Genomic DNA, 26,068 nt, shown 5'->3' with positions numbered 1-26,068 from the left:
GTCACTTACCAAAAGTGCAAGATGCTAAAAAATATTCCGCTTGAGTCCTGAGGGACTGTTTATCTCCTTCCTGGGAGAGGATTAGAAGTTAATATTTGGACACACACACCCCAACCAAAAAAATTATATATTTTATATATATATACACACACACACACACACATACATTCTCACTCAGCTACTATGCCTGACCCACAGCTACAGATATTTTCAAAGAGCAAAAAGTAAAAGATCATTGATTGTGCTGAAAGCCAACCCCAGTCTCTGCTGTGGAAGGACAAGAGGAAGAGAGTGCGTGAGACAGAGGTTTATTCTTTTTGTCAAGAACTTAATTCTAAGACCGTCTTGATCTTGCCGACTTGCTGTGGTCTGGAAAGCAGAACTTTAGAGAAATGTTCACCCATATGACCTTGAGCCAACTGGCTTTGCCTCTCCTAGCCTTTATTTCCTATAAACCTAGAAAATAAGTAAAGAAGTAACCATCTCTTATTAACGAATTGCAACAATGCATACAAAGTCCCTGTAGAGTACTTCAATACAGGTTGACACCGTAAGAGGTACTGCCTCTCCATCAGCAAGCTGCAGAGAATCAAGAAACGTCCCAACCATCTGAAGACGGAGGTGGATGGACACTGGGAATACCACAGGGACGTGAGATCGAGGGACAGGTCAGCATCTCAACCCACTGTGGCAGGAACCAGGCCTGCTGCCAGCCAACCCTGCTAGCCAGCCCTGTGACCACCTGTCCCAGAATCGCTGGCCAGCAGCTGTGACCAAAGGCCACCATGATATATAGTGCATTTTCCTGTCTGGGGCTTTCACCTTCCACCTTCAAAAGCCCCTGAAGCTGTGTTTGCTTTGAAATCTTTGGGGCGTGGGGCTTGGGGCTTTTTGTTCTGTTTGGTTTTCTGGTCAAGATTGAAGGGACATATTCTTGGTTTAATTTTTCAGGGATGAGAGAGTGGGTTGGAAGATGAATCTTCCAAGGTTTGCCTGGACTCTTGACTCAGTTACGTCGCTCCCAAAGCAGAGCAGGAAATAAATAAGGTCTTCTCCTTTAAGAGAACCTTGGCTTACTAAGGCACATTATTGAAATGAGTATAAAAGGTGGATTGTGAAAAAGTCATTACTCACAGATAAGAAATGCACCCCAGGCGAAGCTGAGCACAGACTTATTTTCTAGCTGAAGTTTCTTTCAATTGATCTTCACTCTCCACCCCTAAAATGGTGGGATGGGTATGCAGGGGCTTAGAAAGCTTGTTTTCACCTTTCATGCAAGTCTCCGGGATGGTGAATGGCTGAACTGCAAGCCTTAAGCCAATTTACTAGTCAACATGGACGACATGGACTTTGCAAATTCACCCCTACCAGGATGCCCTGTTCTCACCGGGGGAGTCCCTACTGCTCTGCTGCAGGAGGCAGACAAACGCTGTCTTCTTATCCCACTAGCCTTTCTTCATCTTTGCATCCAAATAACCTCCAGGCCTTTCCCAGAAGGACGTAGCCTGTCCTGTCTGTACTGCAGACTCACGGAGCCCAAAATTCCATGATGCAAGAGTCAGCAGGAACTGAGGCTTGGCAAGTCTGGGGCTGGGGCTCTGAGGCCAGGGTTTGGGCGCTAAGCCACTGTGTGACACTAGCAAGCCATCGCCGCTCTCCAAGGCTCAGCTCCCCAGCCTGAAAACCAAAGGAGCTGGCTGCGATGACCACTAAAACGCCTTCCACCCATTCTGTGAAACCACGACCTTGGGTGAAAAAATGTTAATGTAGAGAAAAGCAAAATGAAGTAAACACAGGTTTTAGAATCAGCAGACCTAGGTTCAAATCCCAACCCTGCCACAAGTTTCTGCATGTGTGTGTGTGTGTGTGTGTGTGTGTGTGTGTGCGTGTATTTGTATATCAACCCTTCTGCACCCACTGCAACCATAGGGTCACCTCCTCCAAGAAGCCCTCCCTGATGCCTCTTTCCCTAGGCTGGGGGATAAAGGAGGCAGGGCCTCTAGGGAGTGCTTGACCCACAAGTCCCTGCCCCCACCTCATTGTCCTGCCAAGGCTCCATCCTGGGCAAGCCTAGTTCCAGTCTGGGGGCACTTTTCACTTCACATTTCTGGGTGAGCCTTTCCTGGCTCTATGGCCTCTATCACTTTCGCCTCTATCCACCTAAACCTGTGACTCCCTTTAGAGGACAGGCCTGGGCTACCCGAGCTACACTAGCTGCATTCAGAGAGCCCAAGTGCCCCAAGTTGAACAGCCCTGGTGAGGCCCTGGGGCCATCAGCTCCTTGCCTAAACTCAGGACAAGCTCTGAGGCACAATTTACAATTTAAGCCCCCAGAACTCCCCCAGGAGATCAGGCTAAGACTGGAAGTGTCCCTGAAATCTCACCCTCTATGGCTGAGTCCCCTGACCTCTTCTTCACCCCCTACCTCCACCCCTTACTGGTTTCTTCTGGAAGCGCATCCTAATAAACCACCCAACACAGGACTCCTTGTCTCCAGATTTGTTTGGGGCAACCAAAGCTAAGACATCCTGATTGCTAATGAAGGGTGCGGCTCATAGTAGGTGCTGCTCAATAAGCATTAGTTGAATGAATGAATGAATGAATGAATGAATGAATGAGTGTATGAATGAATGAATGAATATCTCTCTGGCTTAGTAAGTGTGGAGTGGAAAAGTGAATCATTTCATAGAGTTGGAAAGCCAGAAAACGCCAGGTGAGGTCTTCTAGAAGTCCTCCCTGGAAGACAGGCCTCCGTGAGAGTGGAGATTTGTATCTGTTCTTGCTGCATCCACAGTGCCTGGCCCATCGTGAGCTCTCAGCAAATAGTTACTGACGGGATGAGTGGATGTGGTTTACCCCTCTGCTGCTCCGGCAAGTTCCGCATCCTCCAGCTACACACCTACTCCGTTCCCAATGCAACCCTGGGACCCAGCATCCCCACCTCCCGCTGCTAAACAGAGCCTGGGCATCCTTCCTTCCAGATCAGAGCCTGCCACCTTCAACCGAGACGACAGCAAGAGGAAGACGGACAACAGCTATTCCCATCCCAGCAACAGAGGGCTCATCCTCCACAGCCTCAAAAGACGCCCTGGGCGGCCTCACCCCAGGTGACCTCCCTTACCCTGTGGGAACAATGGCTAGGCAGAGCCACTCTAGCCTCTGTGGGCCGGGCGGGCGGGTCGGCAGGTTCACACACTTCAGACGTGAGTGTAAGCGCCCTGCATAATAGGGCTTTGTCCTGACTCCTGGGAGCCAGCGTCTGCAGAGCCCTGGCGGTGGAGGGCGGTGGAGGGCGGCGGCCCACGTACACAAACGGCGCCTTCCAGCTCTGGGAGGCTTGCTCCAGAGCCTGGAGACACGCGGGGCTTCCCAGGAGGAGAGGCGGTCTCAGGGCCACCTGCCAGTGCCCTCCCTGGGCTTGGGGCTAGAGGAGCACAGGGAATGTCAAATAACAGCCTTAGTCCATGACCATTTGCAAAGAGATATGTGACAGGGACCTCAAGGGAGAGGGAGACAAATGCTGTCCACTGAGCACTTTCTGTATACCAGGTTCTATGTCTATTCCTTACTTCAGCCTCCACTCTGGGGGCTGTGCTCATACAACTACTCTACAGATGCGCAGGCTGAGGCTCTGAGCCGTAAAGTAACTTGATCACAGTTGCCAAGACCCCAGGTCTCTGCCTCCAAGGCCTGTGTTCATTCCCCTTCCCAAGACCCTAGGAGCCCCACTCCCAGCCCCCACCTCCCTAAACAACAACCCACCTCTCACCTCTGCCAGAGCAGACACAGTTTGGATCCCAGCAGTACCCCAGCCCAGTCCAGACCAGACCAGGCCAGCCCAGACCAGCCCAGTGCAGACCAGACTAGACCAGCCCAGCCCAGCCCAGCCCAGACCAGACCAGGCCAGCCCAGACCAGTCTAGTCCAGACCAGACTAGGCCAGCCCAGCCCAGCCCAGACCAGACCAGTCCAGCCCAGAGCAGACCAGCCCAGCTCAGCCCAGCCCAGCCCAGACCAGACCAGACCAGTCCAGCCCAGACCAGTCCAGCCCAGACCAGACCAGCCCAGCTCAGACCCAGCCCAGCTCAGCCCTAGCCCCAGCCCAGCCCCAACCCAACCCAGCCCTGCCCAGCCCAGTCACAGCCTCAGCCCAGACCAGACCAGTCCAGATCAGCTCAGCCCCAACCCAGCCTCAGCCCTTGACCAGACCAGGCCAGATCAGACCAGACCTAGCCCAGCTTAACCCAACCGAGCTTAACCTAGCCCAGGCCAAACCAGCCCAGCCCCAGCCCAGCCTCAACCCAACCCAGCCCAACCCAGTCCAGCCCCAGCCCAGCCCCACCGTTTTACCCTCCTTCAGCCAGCGTCTTGCAGAGCATGGGAAACTTTCTACGAAACTCTGTTTTCATTGACCATTCACCTGCCAGGTGCCTATGATAATTCCTCTTCTCCTGAGATGGTGAAGGAAAAGCTTCCCAAATCCAGCCTCTCTAAGGCTCCATCCTCTCTCTTCACCAGCCACCAGCAACCACTCCCAGGGAAAAGATGCTCAGTGACTCTCCCTGCAGGTAGTGCTGATGTCTGTGACTGCCCCAAGCTGATGGGAGACAACAGAACTGGAGGCTCACCACCAGCCTCTCCTAGAGGCCCAGCCTATGTGTCCACAGAGGCAAGGACAGGCTGAGACTTGCCCAAGGCCATGGACACTGACAGTGGCCCAGTCCAAGGTAGCCCCATGTTCTCCTGTACCATCTGTGTCAGGCATTTCTTCATACCCATGTGTGCTTGGTGGGACATCCAAAATGGAAGTGATATTTTATATAAGTCTGGGAACTGAAAATAGAGATCTTTACCAATAGCAGACTGTAGAAGACATAATGTGATTGCCACAGTACAAGGGTGGTGTGGCAACCTGAGTGTTAGAAGCAGAAAGAACTGGGCTCAAGTTACAGCTTTACCACTCTCTAGCTGTGTGACCTAGGGTGAGTTCCTTAACCTCTCTGAGCCTCTGCTATATGATCTTTATTTTGGGCAGAGTATCATGCCCACCTTGTAAGTAATTCTGTTGTGAGCATTATATGAGGGAGTGTCCCTGACATATGACAAACATTCAGTGAAGGTTTTCTATTAATATTACTTCTGACCACTTTCCTCCTCCTCATGGTTCAAGGCCCCATCTGCCACTTATTGGCTGGGGACTTATACAGATTGGTTAAGCTCTCTGAGCCTCAGTTTCTTCATCTACAGAACGAGAGTAAAATCTCCATGCCTTGGAAGAATGCAAGAACTGCCTGGGTCCAGTGGCTCATGCCTGTAATCCCAGCACTTTGGGAGGCTGAGGTGGACAGATCACCTGAGGTAAGGAGTTTGAGACCAGCCTGGCCAACGTGGTGAAACCCCGTCTCTACTAAAAATACAAAAATTAGCCAGGCATGGTGGCAAGAGCCTGTAACCCCAGCTACTCGGGAGGCTGAGGCAGGAGAATCGCTTGAACCCAGGAGGTGGAGATTACAGTGAGCTGAGATCACGCCATTGCACTCCAGCCTGGGTAACAAGAGCAAAACTCCATCTCAAAAAAAAAAAAAAAAAAAAAAGGAATGTGAGGACTAAACGGATAGTGTATGTGAATGTTCTTAGCTTGGCTTAGTTTGGAAGCAAACCATACTATCTGCTTCCGATATGTTTGCTGACTTCTTTCACTCGGCAGATCAGTGTGACATTTCCAGCCCTCTAAGATAAAAATAATGACAATAATTAATGGCCCCCACTGACTGTGTGCTGTGTCTGCTCCCAGATGCAGCAATGGCACATCTCAGGAGATCCTGACTCAGGGTTAAGTAACATCCTTTGGTGGCTTGAAATTGGCCATGGTGGAAGTGTTTACACCAAAGAAATTGGCAAACACTACAAACCAGAATTTTTTCCAGGTAGCTGGTTGTTACATGCTTGCCAGCCCACCATTGCTCATGGTTATCATTTCCTTTCCCCCACAACAACTTGAGATGCCTATAAGAATCGGAACAGCACAGGCACCTTCCAGTCGGAAAGCACACAGCAGACACACCAGCCTTGGGTCTATGAGGCCCCATTTCACAGATGAGTCAATGCTTCAAGCAGAGCTGGATCCCACTTCTCAACACATTTTTGAGTCCTCCTGCAGAGCGACAGGAGGCAATTAAAATGACAGGGACCACTGAAAGGCCCCAAGAAAATATACACTGACTGCCCCAAGAAGCATGGCAACTCCTAAACTGAGCAAGGCAAGGCTGGTGCCAGCACCCAAAGGACACTACCTCAGATAGCACCCAAAACCCAATTCATTCCACTGAGAACAGCCAAGGGGACAGGCCAGTCTTCCAGAGACAGCTTATCTGCAGGAACTATCATCTGCGTGTGCACACCAGAAATATAGAAACAGCCCTTCCCTTCAGCCAGTGGCTGTCTGCTGGCCACAGGTAGGGAAGTGCCTGCTCGGAGAAAGATGCCAACACCCAAAGCGTCACTCAAGCCCCTGGAGGATACTCAGCTCCTCCTGGCCTCACCTCAGCTCCCCTTGCAGGCTCCCCGACTCTCTCTATGCTCACATCCAGCACGGATAGGTCAGGCTTCCCTGGGTTGGACGGCCTATGCTCAGAGACCCCTGGTCTTCCTCCCTGTCCTTTCCTCAGTGCACGGTTCTTGGCTTTGTATCTGAACGGCTCTCCCCCTCCTCCTTTTGTTCCTTTTTCTTTTCTTTTTCTCCTGCTCCTCCTGTTGTCTCCTCCATCCTAGTAGCTCATATTTATTGAACACTCAACTCTACAGCAGCTCTAAGCCGAGTTTTCAAGTACCTTATGACACCTCCTCATCCCAGAACTCTAGGAGGCAGGCATTGCTATTAAGTCCCAGTTCTACAGTCTAAAGAGGTTAACTAACTTAGTTGAGGTCACTTAGCTCGTCAACAGAAGAATGACTCCAGGGCCCAAGATCCCTCAATAAAGAACCAACAATACATATTTGTCAAATGAGTGAATGTGAATGAATTTTTTTAAGCCCAGATCTGATCTTGTTCCTGCCCTGGGCAAAACCTTTCTAGGCTGCCCGGCTTTCAGACTCCAATGGCCTTCAGACTGAAGCCCAAGCCCCACTGTGGGCCCCAGCCTGCCTGCAGCCTCCTCTCCCCCACTGTCCACATGGCACCCATGGCCCAATCAGGGCACTGTGGCAGCCTTCTAGGTCAGCCATACTTCCTGAACTTGGCACACGGTCAGACAGAGTGTCCTCCCTCCACCCACCTCCGCACTCTAGCAAACTCCAGCTCAGTCCTTCCCTCCTGCCTGCATATGGCTTCCCATAAAGGCATCTTGGATCTTCCTGAGCAGATTCAGCCACTACTTCTCTTCTTCCAAGGTACCTCGCTCCCACTCCTTTGCAGCAGTCCATGGACTTCCTGCCTCCCCACTGGGCCTGGGAGTCTTTATGTCATGGGCTGAATTGCGTCCCCAAAAATTCATATGGAAAGTCTTACCCCAGCACCTCAGATTGCGACCTTCTTTGGAGACAGAGTCTTTACAGAGGTAATAATTAAAAAGAAGGAATTAAGGTGGGCCCTAATCCAGTATGACTGGTGTCCTTATAAGGAGGAGAAACTTGGGGACAGACACACACAGGGAGAAAGCCACATGAGGATGGGGACTGCCATCTACAAGCCACAGAGAGAGGCCTGGAACAGATTCTACCTCACAGCCTCGGAAGGAACCAACCCTGCTGACACCTTGATCTTGGACTTCCAGCCTCCAGACTGTGAGAAATAAATATCTCTTGTTGCAGCCCCAGTTTATGGTACTAGGTCATGGCAGCCCAAGGAACTTACACACCCAGAAACCCAAACTTGCCTGTCACCTTTATGTACACCCTGCTCAGGGCTGCAACTACTGAACAAACCAAAGGGTGAATAAACCTGGGAATACCACGTACTGAGGGCAGACTAATTGCTAATGAATTTTTAAACCAACTCAATCTGACCATTGAGGTGTTTTCCCTCTGCTGGCCAGCAATTTTGGAATAATACACCCTGGCAAAGAAAAGTGGGATGTGAAGCAGGGAGCTTCACTCAATATAATCCAAGAGCAATTATTGAGCACCTACTATATACCTAAAACAGGCTGCCTGGGGTCCAAAATGCTTCACCACAATAAAAGTCCTTTCAGAATGTGCTGACACACACACACATGCACACACACACCATTCATATAAACAACTTTCAGTCTCAAGTACTTCCTTTCCTACATGTTTCTTAAACTTTTGAGGTGTTTGTTTGTTTGTTTGTTTGAGACGGAGTTTCGCTTTTGTTGCCCAGGCTGGAGTGCAGTGGCGTGATCTTGGTTCACTGCAACCTCTGCCTCCTGGGTTCAAGCGAGTCTCCTGCCTCAGCCTCCCAAGTAGCTGGGACTATAGGAGTGCGCCACCACGCCCAGCTAATTTTTTGTATTTTTAGTAGAGATGGGGTTTCACCATGTTGGTCAGGCTGCTCTAGGACTCCTGACCTCAAGTGATCCGCCCGCCCCAGCCTCCCAAAATGCTGGGATTACAGGTGTCAGCCACTGCACCTGGCCAACTTTTATTGTGCTAGTTTTTCACCTAACCTAACCAAGCTTTGAACTCACTGGGCACACTGAGTCATGTTAAGTTCAAAAGGCCAATGATGTTTCACGACATTCCATAAAGCACATCTCGATTCTTTCTTTTTTCAACTTGACAACCTCAGGAGTTTCCAAACTGCACTCTCAAAAAAATATTTTGGTTCATTTTGGGGAGATAAATAGGAGTTGACATTTCCTCACCAGCTCAAGTTCATTCGCTGTTACACACTGGGGGCTGAGCACACAGAGCAAAGGAAACCACCAAGAACAGGAATCACTACACAAGACCAACCTCCCAGGGCCCCCGGTGTGCCAGGGCCTGCACCAGGCACCAAGCGGAGGACAGTGAGTACAGCCAAGCCCTTGTCCTGTATCTGCCTGGACCCTGCCCATGTCTCCACGTAGCCTCTAAGTGCCGGGCAGTGAGGGTGGCACAGGGACGATCAGGGCCAAGCGCCTGGGATGAGCTTAGCCACGATGTGCTGCCAGAATCACCAGACCTAACTTCACACGACAGCATCGGTCAGGAAGCGATCAGGAAGGTTCAGTGTTGGGAAGGCCAGGACTTGTTGGATAGGAAGGCAGGAGGTCACAACCTGGGAGAGCAGAGAAGCTGAATTTGTGTATTTCCATACACCCACTGTACTGCAGTCTATGGCGTGCCCGTTGTCTGCTTGGACTGTAAACCACTGCATTTGAGAACTCTGCTTGCATCTTGTCCCCACCCAGTGCCTGCACGAGGTACGCACTCAACGAATGTTGGCCAGAGGAAACTATTTATAACCCATGTCACTGCACAGCAGTTAGGATGGGTGTCTGAGTTCACCCTGAGCTCCCAGGGCTTTTCCTTTCTCAACTCAGCACCCCCCGATGAACGTCCCCATGAACGTACCCTGAAATGGAGCAATTGCCCAAGGCCAAGCAGCTGATCAGGGGAGGTGAGCAGAGAACCCAGTTCTGCCTAACCCCTCTGGACTCTGCCCACTGCACCAGGCTCCATCACTCACGAGACGAGACGATAACAGCAAGGCCTAAGATGGACCGCTTCCCACAAACCAGGCGCTTGATGTTCGTTATTGTGTTTCATCTCCGTCAACCTCTGCCCTTGGAGGGACATGCCATATGACTCCCATTTGACAGATGAGGACACCGAGGCACCAAGACGATGGAGAGCCTGTCTGGAGGCATGCAGGTAATAAGCAACCAGGCCAAGACTCCTGCCCGTGACTCTGGCCTGCTCTTCAACCCTCACAGCAGCACTTCCTCCCTGTGTTGTGAGCTTTGGGGAGCCCACATCCCTATCACTAAGGGAGAACAGGGACTCACGAGGCTAAGGAAGGCAGCTGCCGGCCAGGAGAACATGGAATGGGAGGTTCCCACAGCAGGGAGGCTGGGAGAGGGCAGCGGGGGTGGATGGTGCCTTGTCAAGAAGCCAGATGCACTTTGGGGAAAAGCCATTCAGATGCAGAGACCAGAACCTGTTTGAAGAGCACCAAGGACAAAGGCAGCTTTCATCTGACCTCCAGCTAAGGCCCACAGTTGGAGTTTGAGAAGGAAAAACAAACACCTCCCACTCACACCCATCAAAAGGTGAAGGGAGCCTCCTGCACCCCGGCCTACCCCAGAGGGAGCAGGCATTGGAGATGAGTCCAAACCCAGCTCCTGTCACCTGTGAGCTGTGTGACCCAAAGAAAGTTATGTAACCTTTCTGAGCGTCTAATGTCCTCTGCAAAGCATGAAGATGAAAATCCTTTCCAAGGATCATGTGTGTCTTAAAAACATGTTTGAGGCCGGGCGTGGTGGCTCATGCCTGTAATCCCAGCACTTTAGGAGGCCAAGGCAGGAGGATCACTTGAGGTCAGGAGTGCAAGCCAAGCCTGGCCAACATGGTGAAACCCTGTCTCTATCACACAAATACAAAAATCAGCCTGGCGTGGTGACATGCACCTGTAGTCCCAGCTACTTGGGGAGACTGAGGTGGGAGGATTGCTTAAACCTGGGGGCAGGGAGGTGCAATGAGCCGAGATCATGCCACGGTACTCTAGCCTGGGTGACAGAGTGAGAGTCTGTCTCAAAAAAATAAAAATAAAATAAAATAAAAACATTTTCTCCCACAGTGCTTGGCATTAGGTAGGAAAAGCAGATCCACTTTCACCACCTTTTCTCAGAAAGAGGGCAAGGCCTTCAACAAAGTTCTTTTCCACCCAGGCTTCCAGCAAACGCAGCTGAGCTGAGTTAATGGGGAGGAGGCTGAAACAGGCAACACTAGTCAGGGTTTCCTCAGTCCCCAGGAAGCTCCACAATGCCCAACTCGGGGCTTGCCTTTGGTCTGAACCAGGAGGGAAAGAAGCCTCATCTCAATCCCATACTTCATAGGGAACCCTTTACCTCCCTCGTCTCTGAGAGCCCCCATGACAACACTCCAAAGACACATTGCTCTCCCCGTTTCACAGACGAGGAAATTGAGGCCCAGATTATGGAAATCACTCAGTCAAAGTCACAACCACGGATGCTTCAGGATTCACATCCAATGCAGCAGAAACCCAACACCCAGCCACCCACCCAGGAACCATGTCGGACCTGTGCCCACCCTGACTTGCCAGTGCTGGAAATGAGACGCACTCCTTGGCTGGAAACAGGCAAGAGCCGAATCCAGCCGTGTCAGTCAATCAGAGGAACATATGCATTTCAAGGATGGAACAGTTGTATGCTCTTTTTTACCCAAACTTAATATTTTGCATGTTCCTCTCTCAAACACCACAAGCTTTCCCGTGGCCACGTTGCGCAAGTCCCAGAGATATTTTCTGTCTTATGTTTTACCCCACACAGCGGCTGTCTTCTGAGAAAGGAAATCGACCAAGGGACAAAATCTTGTAAATATTCCAGCCATTCACTTATCCCGCATAATTACCCTGCAAAGAACAACATTTGGGCCTCAATTCACAGGCAGATAGCTGCATTATGCAATTAGCCAACATGCCATTAGCGGAGTTTGCAATGTGCGCGAGCTGATGGGCACCACAGGCTTCCAGGAGACCCCGTGTACCGGGAAGAGGCCCGGCAAAGTGGAACCTTCCCCAGGGAAGGTGCCTGGAGGAGGGTCATACAGAAAAGTGGGGGTGAGCTCCTAAAATTTTGCAATTCATCTTCTTCCCTCCAACCAATCCACCTTCACACGGGCCCACCTTCAACATTTCTCCCCTGAGCTATTGTGACAGCCTCCTACCTGGCTTCCCTGCCTCCATCCTTCACCCAGCAGTCAGTGACAGCTTTCTAAAATCCGTGTCACTTCTCTAATTCAGTACCACCCCACCACCTTCAGGGGACAGCCAAGCATGGCATAGAATTCACGATCTGCAATCCCTCCAGACTCTTGTTTTGACACACCCAAGTACTCACTCACCTTTCTACAAACACAGGCATGCACACGCACACGTTCACAAATGCTGGGATACCCATCTCTCCCTTTTCCCACTCTCCCATCTGTTGGACAAGTAGCTGCTGACCCTGCAAGTCTCAGATCAAGAATCACATCTTCACAGAGGCTGCTCTTATCCCTCCCTCCACCTCCAGTCTGGAACTCATACCATCTAGGGCTAGAATCCTACGGAAGCTGCTTTCTCTACAGAGAAGATGACTCTGTATTGCAAAAGAGTATGAGTAACCATTAACAGACTTGTGATTTCCTCCAATTTGTACGAGAAGTCATTTCTTTACCATGGTGTTCCAAGTGGTGGGATTACCGATTTTTAAACCCATTGCCAAATAGTGCTAATTTCCACTGCCAAAGACAATGTTAAACAAGCGCACCTAATTCTTAATGTCATTATCAGTGCTGGAAATTACCATTATTTTCAAGTTTGCTAATTTAGTAGATAAAACATCAGGCATCATTTTAGTTGGCATTTTATACCTAGTGAGGTTGACCATTTTTTTTATGTGGTTGAGGATTGCATCCCACCTTGTTACAATGATCTATTGAAATTATTTACTATTAGAATCTAGTGGTTTTCTTTATAATCTGCAGGAGCCCATTGTGCAAACCAGGGAGGGACACAAAGATTCTCCTCAACATTATTTGTAACAGCAATACAGGAGGACTCTTCATAAGGGAATAGTTCAAACATTCAGAGAGCAACACTTCTGTAGAACATTAGGCAGCAATAGAAATGCTAAGGATAAAGACTTCAGACCATGGCAAATGCTTACTGTGTGGAGGGAAGGCAAAAGCAATATAAGATTGCTTCGATATCCTGATTATAGCTGTGCAAAATGCACTATGTGCTGGGTCCCAGAGAAGCAAGGATGAGCAAGTGTCCCTTCCACTGAAGAGCTTGCAGTCCAGCTCAGGGAGAGAAATATAGCAGCAGACTGTTTTGGTGCAATGTGAAAAATGTTTCCGTAGAAGGGGATGCAGCAGGTAGTGGGAGCTCAAGGCATAAAGCCATAGGAAGGCTTCTTGGAGGCAATGATGTCCGAGCTGAACCTTGAAGGACTGAGTGATTGGTCCTGCTGATGGAGTTGGCATCTGCTGGACTTGGAGCCCCAAGCAACTGATGTTCAAGTATCGCTGACTGGTCCTCCACCTGCAGGCTGAGCCTCCTACTCTTGGCAACCCATCAATTCAAAACTAAAGCAATGTTATGTGCATGGTCCTATATGTTCCTCAACAACTCTCTGAGGGAGGTATATTACAGCTTATTCCACAGCAGGAGGAAGCAAAGACTAAGGAGGCTAGATCTCTTGTGTTGAGTCATACCAGCTCCAAAAACACAACCGAAAAACTCCAGAGCTCATGCACATAACCCCTGTGCCAATGTTTCTGGAACCTCCTGCACCAGAATCATGTGGAATGACTGATAAAAATCAGGATCCCAAGACCCTCTCTAAAGAGACTGAATTTAAACTTCTGGGGATGTGGTAAAGGCATCTGGATTTTTTTAAGCATGCTTTCTAGATTATCTATGCAGACACTGAAGCTTGAGAACCAATGAAGGGCATGCCACTTACTGACATATTCTCAAGAACGTTTTTACCTGTCTGGTTCAAGCACTCACTTTCCATGGCCCAGCCTCCACGCCTGCTGTCATCATTGCTTGCTGCTTAGGACAAGGTGCATGTGAGATATTCCTAAGAACCAACCAGACCCTCAGCTGGGGTCCTCCCTCTTCCAAGAATACTTGACCCTCCAGCTGACTGAGCTCATCATCGTGTTCAGAGCTAAAGTGCAACCCGTCTTCCTTCTCATTTTTATTTGATACTGGCAGCAATGAGACATCTCCTCTGCTAACTTAATTATGTCCATCATCACTAAAAGAAATTCACTGAGCTTCATCAAGCCTGGCAAGTTAGGGAGATGCCTGCGTCTCAGACACCGACATTAGCAATAGAAACAGATGCTGGAGGCAGACAGAGGAGGGGAGGTGGAGGCCGTCAGAGGTCAAAGGCTCCAGAACTTGACGTCATCAGCCAGGATTGCGGAAAAATCTTGGAGTCGGAGTCGGGAAAACCCAGGCCTACGTCCTGTCTGCCTTTTGCAAGCCGTGTGACCTTGTTCTTGCCCTTCACCTCTCTGCCTCTCGGTTTCCTTATCTGTTAAATGGGCATAGTAACAATGGCTCACAGGATCATTGTGAGGGTCATTTGAGCAGATGTGTAAGGCATGAACTAGAAATATAAGCTGATTCTAAGTGAGCCACTTAATGGCAAGGATGGGACTTATTTTGCACTGAAGAGTAGGTTTTTTTGTGGGAATGGGAAAACTGCAAAGCTTTTTTTTAAGGTTATTTGCAAATATAAATGTACTTTGTTTAAAGGTCTATTAAAAAGTGGTAAAATACTAAGAGAAAGGAGGCAACAGGGCATTTCCTGACCAAGCTGAGCTACTTGGGGTGGCCTGCAGGTGGGGACTGTCTGGCTCCTTCCTCTCCCTGCACTCGCCCTTGCCCACACCTCCTGGCACTTCATCTCATACTTAAACACCCACCACATGAGGCCTCCCCTCGACCACCTGCACGCTTTTCCTGCTGGCTGTTGGTCTTCCCATGAAGAGCCATGTCCTCACTCGGGACCCCCTCCAGGCCCTGCTCAAATCCCTCTTTCATTGGCCTGGCCCTCCCAGATGACCCACAGAACAGCATCCCTGCACCTGCAATCTTCCCCTTGCATGGATCACCATCCCTCACCATCTGACCAGCACCATCCCTCACCATCTGACCAGTTTACTCAGCTGTGCTCAGCTGCTGCCCCCAAGTACCCAGACTGCCTACTTGTTCACATCTCAGCACCTGGAAAGCTTCCTGGTCACTCAATAAATAATCAATACCATCTAATTAATGACTCAGTTATGTGGGTTCTGTGCCAGTTAATTCATACATCCAGCCAGAGAGATAGGGGCTATTGTTCCCATTTTATAGATAATGGAAATGAAGCTCGGAGGAAATGAGCGACTGGCCAAGGTCCCACAGCCAGTAAGTAAGGGTGTAAGTAATAGGAATTCAAATTCAGGTCCATCTGAATCCCATCCACAAACCCAGCACTTTGCCTCAAGGCTCCAAAGGGCAAGTAGATAACGAAGGGGCTAAGTGGCTGAGAACATACTGGACTAATCAGAAAACCAGTGCGACACACTGCACAGCCACATGATAGGCCCGTCCAGATCCAAACCACGGCTAATGAACCCCTGACTCTCCAGCCTCACCACCCACAGCAGCAGCCCCTTTCCCAGGGCTGTCGGCTGTGAGAAACCTAGAGTACTCCGCAGTCCCCAGCGAAGCGCTCAGTGAAACCATCTGGGCCCACTTGTCATGGAGGCAGAAGAAAAGACCTCTCTGCAAGGGTTCCAGGAAACTCACTGCTCCCCACCCAGGGTTCAGGGAAGGCAGGAGGGGAGCAAACCTTTGCTGATAATATTCTCTGCCCAGGCTCACACTGGCCCTTCTCCACCATCCCTCTTCTCACCCTCAGGACAGCTGTGCATGACAGAGGCAATCAGGGCCATGCAGACTGGGCCTGTGACACCTCTGGGGAAACGGTTCACATATACCATGCGATGAGAGGCTTTACTTACAGTCGTGCAACCTGGTAACCCAGGGCATCATCCCATTTTAGAGAAATGAAAACAGAGGCTCAGAGACAGGACCTGACTTATGTAAGTTTCCCCAGTTAATGAAAAACCAAACTGGGATCCAAACCCATTATCTGATCCCAAAATCCACACTCAGCCCATCCACCACAACACCTACACTCTCGAGCTCATGCATGTTAATTCATTTTGTCTTTGCTATGACCCAGGAAGAGAGGTATTAGAAATTAGCAAACTCCTCAATCGGCCCAAATCAAAGGGCTGTGATAAGGGATCACCTCCTATGTGATTTCAATCTAAAAAATACACAGTGTTTCATTATAAACATAATCATCTTAAATAAGAGGTAAGTCTTGCTGCAGGAAAGTCACTGATAAACACTACACAAACTAGCAACAGCCCACCAGACACACCAGGAAAGCAAAAAGGAAAAATACCTGAAGTATCCCCCTACTTTTACCCCCTCTTCAATCAGTCCTAATGGACAGAACCCACCAGAACATGGTCAGCTTCTCTCATAGCTGGGAAGTAGTAGAATCAGAATCAAAATCCAAGCTACTCTAACTCCAGAATTCAAACATTTTCCCCTATACTTCACTGCCTGTTAACATTATTTCATTCATTCTTACAGCAACCCAAACACCAATTATTATCCTTATGGTGGCAGACTATATTTTCCAGAAAGAGCCCCTTCCCATCCCAGAGCCTTACCATGTCCCCAGCAAGAGCTGCAGCCTGTGTGTCCTCTCCTTGAGCCTGGATGGGCCTCAGTGAGTGTGTTTAACAACAGATGACCCAGTGACCACGCTGTGAAGAAGCCCAGGGCACACGAGGAGGCTGCGAGTAGATGTCCCTGCTGACAATCCCTTCTGAAATCTCAACCAACAGCCAGCAGCCAGCACCAGATACATGAGTGTGGAAGCTCCAGGTAACTCCAGCCCAGCCACCATCTGACTGCAACCCCATGAGAGGTCCTGCCTAAGAACTGCCCGGCTGAGCCCAGAACCAGGAGAGATTACAATAATAAATGAGTATTGATGGTTTACACTACCAAGTATGAGGTGGCTTGCTACACAGCAATACAAAACCAGAGGCTCACCTTTAAAATGAGTAGCTGTGACTCAAGGTTATGAAGTGACCTGTCCAAAGGTGAAAGGCAAAAAGCCAAATCTCCAGGCTAACCATGTCTGACACTGGGATGCTCTCCAGGAGCAGGAGGAAGGATGGGGAGGCCATTACTTTGCCACTTCATTCATTGCATGTGTTCCCTTCGGCTTGTTAAACCACGAGGCCTTCTTTTACTCAGGAAAATAAAGGAAGGATGTTTGCCGGTGTCGTTTCTGCATGGGTAGATGAATATAATATAATCCTGGTCTGTAATGACTATTCACATAAAAATCATGTTTTCTTTACAGAGAGCCTCTCTCCCTTTTTCTCTCCCTCAAATCAATCCAAACTGCAAGAACTATGAAAAGTACAGCCTTCAAGATGATCTTCAATCTGTCAGATTTGCAGTCCTTCATTATAAGTATAATCATCATAAATGAAAGATAAGGCTTGGTGCAGCACCGTTCATCATGGAAAGATGCTAACTCGCCAGCCTGTCTGGGTGTGAGAACTGCTGTTCCGTGTGGGTGAAGTGGGGGAAACAAAACCTGGAGGAGGTGGTTAAATGCCCCCATCAGCCAGGGGACGTTCGGAGGTGGAGCCCACCAGAACCGGCATGGCAGCCCAGGCTGAGCGAATTCCTTCCCACACACTTTCTGGTTCCTTCTCAAACTTCTCCAAGGCAACAGATTTTTCACTTTCTTTTAAGATTTCTTTTTTGCTCAGAGAAAGAAAGAAGTTACCGCACACCGAGTTCTTATACTCCAGGCATTGTGGGGCCACGCTGTAGACAGTGTCTCAAATGCTTTATAGCTACCCTGGGAGGGGAGCGTTACTTCGGGTAGCAGGAGTGGGGCTGCAGAGTCGAGACAGACGTGGGTTTGAATCCCCTGATACTCACTAGCCGTGCAAACTGATGCTCAATAAATGAATGCTTGATAGAGAGAGAATAAAATATAAGGCTTGCTCTCATTTTCATCCCATCCTCTTCCCTCTCACCACCACACAACCCCATCTACAAATGCACAGAAAAGGTTTAATCCTGCATAAAGACTAGGTTCACCATTCCCAAGGTGGAGCCCAGGCAGGTCGCTGCCTTCTAAGCTTATGAATCTCACCCCAATGGCACACTTACTATCATCTGTAAGTAGAACATAACCAAGCCTCTTCCCCAGACCTGGGGGAGCTGAAGGAAGAGTCCGACCCTGAGGGGAGAGTGAGATGCACAGATCGCACCATCCTGAGAAAACTATGGGACTCAGGGACAGTGCAGGGGCTGGGGGTATTGTCACAGCAGACTAAAGGCCTCTAGAAGAGTTGGATGTGATGAGAAGTAATAGAAAATTCCAGTAGGTGGCCAGTAGTAGCCAGAATGCCATGCACTTCCTGTCATCCAGACAGCTCTGGAGAGAACAAGGGGACCCAATGGTGCTAACCCTGCTCTCACCAAGAGCACCAGCTACTTATGGGCCAGGCTGTGAATACCCACGGGCTCATCAGTCCCTTCTAATGGCATTACTAATTGCAGGCATACCTTGGAGATACTGCACTCATGGTTCTAGACCACCACAATAAAATGAATATCAGAATAAAGTGAGTCACACACATTTTTTTGGTTTCCCAGTGTGTATAAAAGTTATGTTTATACCATACTGTATTTTTAGTCCATTTTCACACTGCTGATAAACACATACCCGAGACTGGGTAATTTATTTTTTTTAAACAAAAACAGGTTTAATGGACTCACAGTTCCATGTGGTTGGGGAGGCCTCACAATTATGGCAGAAGGCGAAAGTCATGGCTTACACAGTGGCAGAGAGAGAATGAGAACCAAGCAAAAGGAGGTTTCCCCTTATAAAACCATCAGATCTTCTGAGATTTATTCACTACCATGAGAACATATGGGGGAAATCACCCCCATGATTCCATTATCTCCCACCAGGTCCCTTCCCCAACACATGGGAATTATGGGAATTATAATTCAAGAAGAGATTTGGGTGGGAACACAACCAAACCATATCAACTGTAGTCTATTAAGTGTGTAGTAGCAGTCTGTCTGAAAAACAATATACATACCTTAATTTAAAAATACGTTATTGCTAAAAAATGCTACCAATCATCTGAACCTTCAACCAGTCCTAATCTTTTTGCTGTTGGAGGGCCTTGCCTCGGTGTTGATGGCGGCTAACTCATCAAGGTAGTGGTTGTTGAAGATTGGGGGTGGCTGTGGCAATTTCTTAACATAAGACATTGATGAGGTTTTCCACATCAATGGACTCTCCCTTCCCAGAAAGATTTCTCTCCAGCATGCAAGCTGTTTGATAGCATTTTACCTACCACAGAACTTCTTTCAAAATTGGAGTCAACTCTGCCACTTTATCAACTACACTTACAGAATATTCTAAATCCTTTGTTGTCATTTCAACAATGTTCAGAACATCTTCACCAGGAGTAGATTCCTTCTCAAGAAATTTTCTTTACTCATCCATAAGAAGCAACTCTTCATCCATTCAAGTTTGATCATGAGATTGCAGCAATTCAGGCTCCACTTCTAATTCTAGTTCTCTGCTACTTTCACCACATCTGCAGTTACTTCCTCCACCAAAGTCTTGAAATGCTCAAAGTAATCCACGAGGATTGGAATCAACTTTTGTTCCAAATTCCGGTTAATGTTGATGACCTCCTCCTGTGAATCATGCGTGTTCTGCATGGTGAATCCTTTCCAGAAAGTTTTCAATTGCTTTACCCAGATCCATCAAAGGAATCACTATCTATGGTAGCTTTAGCCCTACGAAATGTACTTCTTAAATAATAAGATCTGAAAGTTGAAATTACTCCTTGATCCTTGGGCTGCAGAATGGATGTTGTGTTAGCAGGCATGAAAGCAACATTCATCTCCAGGTACATCTCCATCAGAGTTCTTGGGTGACCAGGTGCATTGTCAATGAGCAGTCATGTATTGAAAGAAATCTTTTTTTCTGAACATCAGGTCTCAACAGCAGGCTTAAAATATTCACTAAACCATGCTGTAAGTGATGTGCTATCATCCGGGCTTTGTTGTCCCATTTATAGAGCACAGGCAGCATAGATTTATCATCATTTTTAAGGCCCTAGGCTTTTCAGAATGGTAAACCAGCATCGGCTTCAACTTAAAGTCACCCAGCTGCATTAGCAGTTAATAAGAGAGTCAGCCTGTCCTTTAAAGCTTTGAAGCCAGGCATTGACTTCTCCTCTCTAACTATGGAAGTCCTAGAGAGCATCTTCTTATCTAATATACAGCTGCTTCACCTACATTGAAAATCTGTTGTTAGTGTTACCACCTTCATCAATTATCCACCTAAATTATCTTCTGGATAACTTGCTGCAGCTTTGACATCAACACTTGCTGCTTCACCTTGCACTTTTATGTTATGGAGGCAGCTTATTTCTTTAAACCTCATGAAATAACCTCCACTAGTTTCAAATGTTCTTCTGCAGCCTCCTCACTTCTCTCAGCCTTCATAGAATTGAAGAAAGTTAGGATTTTACTCTGGATCATGCTTTGACTTGGAGGAATGTTGTGGCTGGTCTTATCTATTCAAACCACTAATACTTTCTCCACATCAGCAATAAGGCTGTTTTCACTTTCTTATTATTCATGAGTACACAGGAGCAGCACTTTAAATTTCTTTCAAGAATTATTCCTTTACATTTACAACTTGGCTAATTAGTGCAAGAGGCCTAGCTTTCAACCTGTCTCAGCTTTAGACATCCTTTCTTCACTAAGCTTAATCATTTCTAGCTTTTGATTTAAAACGATAGACATGTGATCCTTCCTTTCACTTGAACACTTAGAGGCTATTGTACGGGGTATTAACTGGCCTAATTTCAATGTTGTTGTGTCTCGGAGTAAAGAGGCCCAAGGAGAAAAAGAGATAGATGGAGGAATGGCTGGTCAATGGAGCAGCCAGAGCACACCATCTTATTTGGACACACTTCGTGGTGCCCCAAAACAGTTACAGGAGTAACATTAAGATCACTGATCACAGATCACCATTACAAATATAACAATAATGAAAAAGTGTGAAATATTGTGAGAATTACTAAAATGTGACACAGAAACACAAAGTAAGCACATGCTGTTGGAAAAATTGTGCCAATAGACTTGTTTAACGGGGGTTGCCATAAACCTTCAATCTGAAGAAAAGAAATGAAAACCGTGAAGGGCAATAAAGCAAAGTGCAAAAGAACGAGGTATGCCTATACTAAATACCGGTGACACACTGTCACTCACACATCACATCTGCACCTTAATTCAAACAACTGTCCTAAAACAAAGTTGCATTGCAGTGCTTATAACGCAGGGCCCACAAGCTCCAATTAATTTATAGGAGAATTGTTATTACTAGGGACCACTTGCTTGGAGGGTCCAAGCCCCAAGGGAAAGTGAGATGCACAGATCTCAACATCCTGAGAAAACTGTGAGGCTCAGGGACAGTGGAGGGGGTGGGAGAATTGTCAGAGTCGCTTTTTTCCAGGACCCTGATAAGGCAAACACCCATTATATATCACCACAGTCCCGGGGCAAAGGCACTCAATAAGTACTTTCCGAAAGAACGAATGAATAAATGGATGAGCCAAATGTTCCATTAGACACTACTGTATAGTTCGTATCATTTAATAAAGTGATGCTGCTCCGTACACTCACTGAGCCTCAGTTTCCCAATTTGTAAAAGACAGACAATATGACCAACCTTATAGTGTTGTAAGGTTAAGTGATATATGTCCAAGGTCTGTCCACCTATAACCATCAATATATGTTCAATCAGGTTCAGCAAATACTGAATCACCTTTAGTATTGTTGTTAGCTACCATTTATTTAGCATCTACTAAGTGCTAGCAGCTTCCTAGGCTTCCTAACACTTATAATAGTTCTTCAAAGTAGAAAATATGATCACCTTTATCATGCAGTACTTATGAGAGCTAAAGAAGTAAAAAGGTTAATACAGAATAATAAAATAACTTCCACACTCCTAGAGAATGGCAGATCAAGTGCGCAAAGGCACTGTCGCAAATCAAAACAAGACTGTCACAAATCAAAACAAGACTGTCCTCAATAACATGGACTTTTTGACACATCAGTGGGCTTTCAAGGTATGTGGAAGTCTTCAAACTGGCCAGTCTTCCTCAAAATGTGAGTTAAATCTAAAGCTGGCAATATAGTTTGGCTGTGTCCCCACCCAAATCTCATATTGAATTGTTCCCATAATCCCCACATGTAGTGGGAGGGACCTGTGGGAGATAGTTGAATCATGGGGGTGGTTATCCCCATACTGCTGTTCTTGTGGTAGTGAGTGAATTATCATGAGATCTGATGGTTTTATAAGGGGTTTTCCCCTTTTGCTTGGCACTTCTCCTGCCCACTGCCATGTAAGATGTGCCTTTCCTCTTCCTTCACCTTCCACCATGATTGTGAGGCCTCCCCAACCATATGGAACTGTGAGTTTATTAAACCTCTTTTCTTTATAAATTACCCAGTCTCAGGCATGTCTCTATTAGCAGCATGAGAACAGACTAATACAGTTGGGATAAGCTGGCAGTGTATGAAATGAAGAGGTTTGCTGGCCTTGAGGATGAGCACCAATTACCATTGCAATTAGGATCCTGAGCCTGGGACAAAGAGCAAGGTGGAGGAGTTGAGCCTGGCAGTCCTTGCAGATATGAGATGCTCAAAGGTGATGGATATGTCTTCAGGTCTTCGGTGCACCTGATTCACAGCAGAACTAGACAGAAATCTCTGGAGGAAAGCATCCCTCATTTAGGCCCTCAGGAGTAAAAAATCTGAAAATAAGATTAAAAAATAAGCAGTCAGCTCACTATGAAAAGTCACAGAAAGAGAAGATGGCAAGTATCTGTCAGTGGCAGTCAATAAATGTAACAAATAATAGATTCAAACACCTCAGGACTGCAGATATTAAATAATCCGATGCATACTATATCAATGTATGAAATGTAAAAAGAAGGTAAGAAATGCATAAAGAAAATAACATTGGAATCACAAAGATAAAAAGTAAACAAGAGACCATCAGGAATGACCAAATAGGTTTGAAAAATAACCAAACGGAACTTCTAAAACTGAAAATTTTAATTGATTTTTTAAAAATTCAAGGGATGCTTGACAAGTTGATTACACACAACTAATAATAAAATATGTGAACCCCAGGATAAGAGTCTGATCAAATTACCCAAAATACAGTATCAAGAGATAAGGAAACAGAAAATATAAAGGTAATGAAAGACATACAGAGAATAGAATAAGAAGCTCTGACATATATCTAGTCAGAGTCCTAGAAGGAGAGTGAGATATATAAGAATAGAGGTAATATTTCAAGAGATATTAGCTGAAAACTTTCTAGAACAAAGAGAAGACACATATCCAAGATTCAGAAATTACACAATATACTCCAAGTAAGAGTTAATGTTTCAGGTCCTTTCAGATGCCTATAGTGAATCTTTAAAACACCACAGGCAAAAATAAGATTTTTTTAAAGCCGCCAGACAAAAAGTAGAGACAATCTTGAAAGGAATAATCAGAAGACTGAAAACAAACTTTTCACCTCCATAAAGACAGCCAGAAGAAATGTGATGGTGCCTTCAAAGTGTGGAGATGCCAACCCAGAATTGTGTACCCAACAAGAGCGAAAGTAAAACAAAAATATTCAGATACATGTGGTTGGGAGTAAACCACCACACCTCCCCTAAGGAAGGAAAGAAAATAATCACAAAAAGATCCTTGTGAAAAGCAAGAAGAAATGGTGAGCAAATAGGCTGATAAACACGCATGAACATTAACAAAACAATGTGTGTATAAGGTAATAATAAAGTCTAATTTATAAAGCCATAGAAAAGTCATAGAATTAAAATATTACACAACAATAACTTGTAAGTTGGAAGGGTAGTAACTTGATTTGGGATATTCTAACGTCCTTTTATTAATCAAAGGGGATTAAGATATTGCTTAGTATGTCGTTAAATTAAATATGCATGATAATGTGTCCAGGACAATCAGGAAAACAAAAGGGCAAATTTCAAAGCAGTAGAGGAGAATAAAAATGGAATAAAAATATGCAAATGAATAATTTTTAAAAACAACCTTTAATCAATGCTTCCACCCAGGCAATACAGAAGAAAAGAGGATATTTAAAAAGTGAAAAAAGAAAAATAACAAACTAAGGTAATAGAAACAATAAGAAATCAATCATGTAAATAAATGTAAGTGAACTAAATTAACCAATCCAAGACAAGATAATCCAGAATATTTTTTAAATTACAAGAAACACCCAGCTATATTTACTACTTAGTTTAAGAAGTAAAATATTTTCAGCAAAATTGAATCATCTATCGGCCACTTCCTGATCACAAACCCATCCCCTTCTACCTGAGGGAAAAGAAATAAAACTGTATTCAGTTCAGTGTCTATTATAACTAGGCAGACCCACATTGCTACAAATGTAAATACTACTACACACACACACACACACACGCTTTTTTTTTTGCACATCACATTTTTGCTCAAAATTACATTCAAAAGATTTGTCCGTTCTGATACATGTAACTTTAGTTCACCAATTTTCACTGCTGTATTATTTTTATAAGAATTAAAAAAAAATGCCACATAAATAATAATGCCACAATTGATTTATCCATTCTCCTGTTGGTTGGCATTGCTATTTTAGAAACTACTGCTATAAACGTTCTTATTTATAACTCCTTGTTTACATTTGCAAAAGTTTCTCTCTAAGGTAAATATTTGGGGTGTGGAATTTCTAGTTTATGGAATACAAATATCTTCAATTTTCCCAGATAAGGCCAAATCAAAAGTAGCTGTACCAGATGGCCACATTTCTTCCAATGCCAGACTAGGTAATTGGGACCAATTTCCCCACTTTAAAACCTAGAAAATCTGAATAATTTTTTTAATTCAAAAATGAAAATTAAATGCCTGAAGGCACTGGAGAGTTATCAAGACAGTGAAGAATTACAGGGCCAAAATCCAGGAAAAGAAGAAAACTCAATGAGACAAACACAGCATGAGATTTTGAAAAATTTATAACACTGCAAGTGTTGTAAATTTAAATATAAAATTAAAGTTCAGGGACCATCAGCTGGTGGACTTCCTAAACCACCAACACCAAAAGTGGTGTCCACTTTTTCTATTATGCTCTTTTCTCCTTTTCTTTGTTTCTGCCCTTTCACGGGGAGACTGATTGAGTTTTGGTTTTTAAATGACACTAAAGGTGTATACTCTAGGAGTAAAGGCAAACCAGAAATATGCTGTCCTCCAAAGGGATTAAAGTCCTATTTGAAACTTCGCCATCCCTAATTGACTTCAGGAGATCAAGCACTGCTAGCGCCCTGCCAGAACCAAACACTAGACTTCCCTAGAGAGGGATATAATATGATCATCCTAGTTCTCAATTTAAATCTACAATTTTTCCAATATTCAGTCAAAACCACACACACGAGAAGGCAAAATAACGTAGCTGACAACAAAGAGAAACAATAGGGAAACTTTCCATAAGTCTTCCAGTTACCAGAGGTATCATATCCAGACTTCAAAAATAGCTAGCTTCTTATGTTCAAGGAAATAAAAGATTGAGAATTACACAGAGAACCAGAAACCGTAGAGATGATTCAAACATAAAGTCTAGGACTGAAAAACAGAATAGCTGAAATTAAAAATTCAGTAAATAGGTTTAAGAACAAATAAGATATAGCTGAAGAAATAATCAGTAAGCTAAAAGATATGCTAGAAGAAAAGGTCTAGAATAGTTCATGGAGAGACAGGAAGACAGGAAAAAGACAAGAGAAAATGTAAGAAGTATATACGATACATAAAATTGGAGTCCCAGAAAAACAGGAAAAAGAGTAAGGCAGAAGCAATATTTAAAGAAACGATGGCTGCATCTGGGCATGGTGGCTCATGCCTGTAATCCCAGTACTTTGGGAGGCCGAGGTGGGCGGATCACGAGGTTAGGAGTTCGTGACCAGCCTGATCAACATGGTGAAACCCTGTCTCCACTAAAAATACAAAAATTAGCTGGGTGTGGTGACACACCCCTATAATCCCAGCTACTCAGGAGGCTGAGGCAGGAGAATTGCTTGAACCTGGGAGGCAGAGGTTACAGTGAGCCGAGATCGTGCCATTGCACTCCAGCCTGGGTAACAGAGTGGACTCCATTTCAAAAAAATGAAAAAAAAAGAAACAATGGCCGAAA

The 26,068-nt window shown here is 46.1% G+C and overlaps 1 long non-coding RNA gene across 3 annotated transcripts in view; it reads right to left on the bottom strand.

Annotated features, from left to right (window-relative positions):
• LOC103886488 overlaps window positions 1-26,068 on the bottom strand; it is a 46,001-nt gene that overhangs the window by 6,570 nt on the left and 13,363 nt on the right. For all 3 annotated transcript variants that reach the window (XR_004184776.1, XR_004184775.1, XR_004184777.1), the window contains exon 3: window positions 22,439-22,631. This is a non-coding gene — a long non-coding RNA (uncharacterized LOC103886488). The remainder of the gene's footprint in view (window positions 1-22,438; window positions 22,632-26,068) is intronic.

Source organism: Papio anubis, chromosome 7, assembly GCF_008728515.1.
Source record: "Papio anubis isolate 15944 chromosome 7, Panubis1.0, whole genome shotgun sequence".
NCBI classification, from domain to species: domain Eukaryota; kingdom Metazoa; phylum Chordata; class Mammalia; order Primates; family Cercopithecidae; genus Papio; species Papio anubis.
This window is presented reverse-complemented; position numbering and strand designations above follow the sequence as displayed.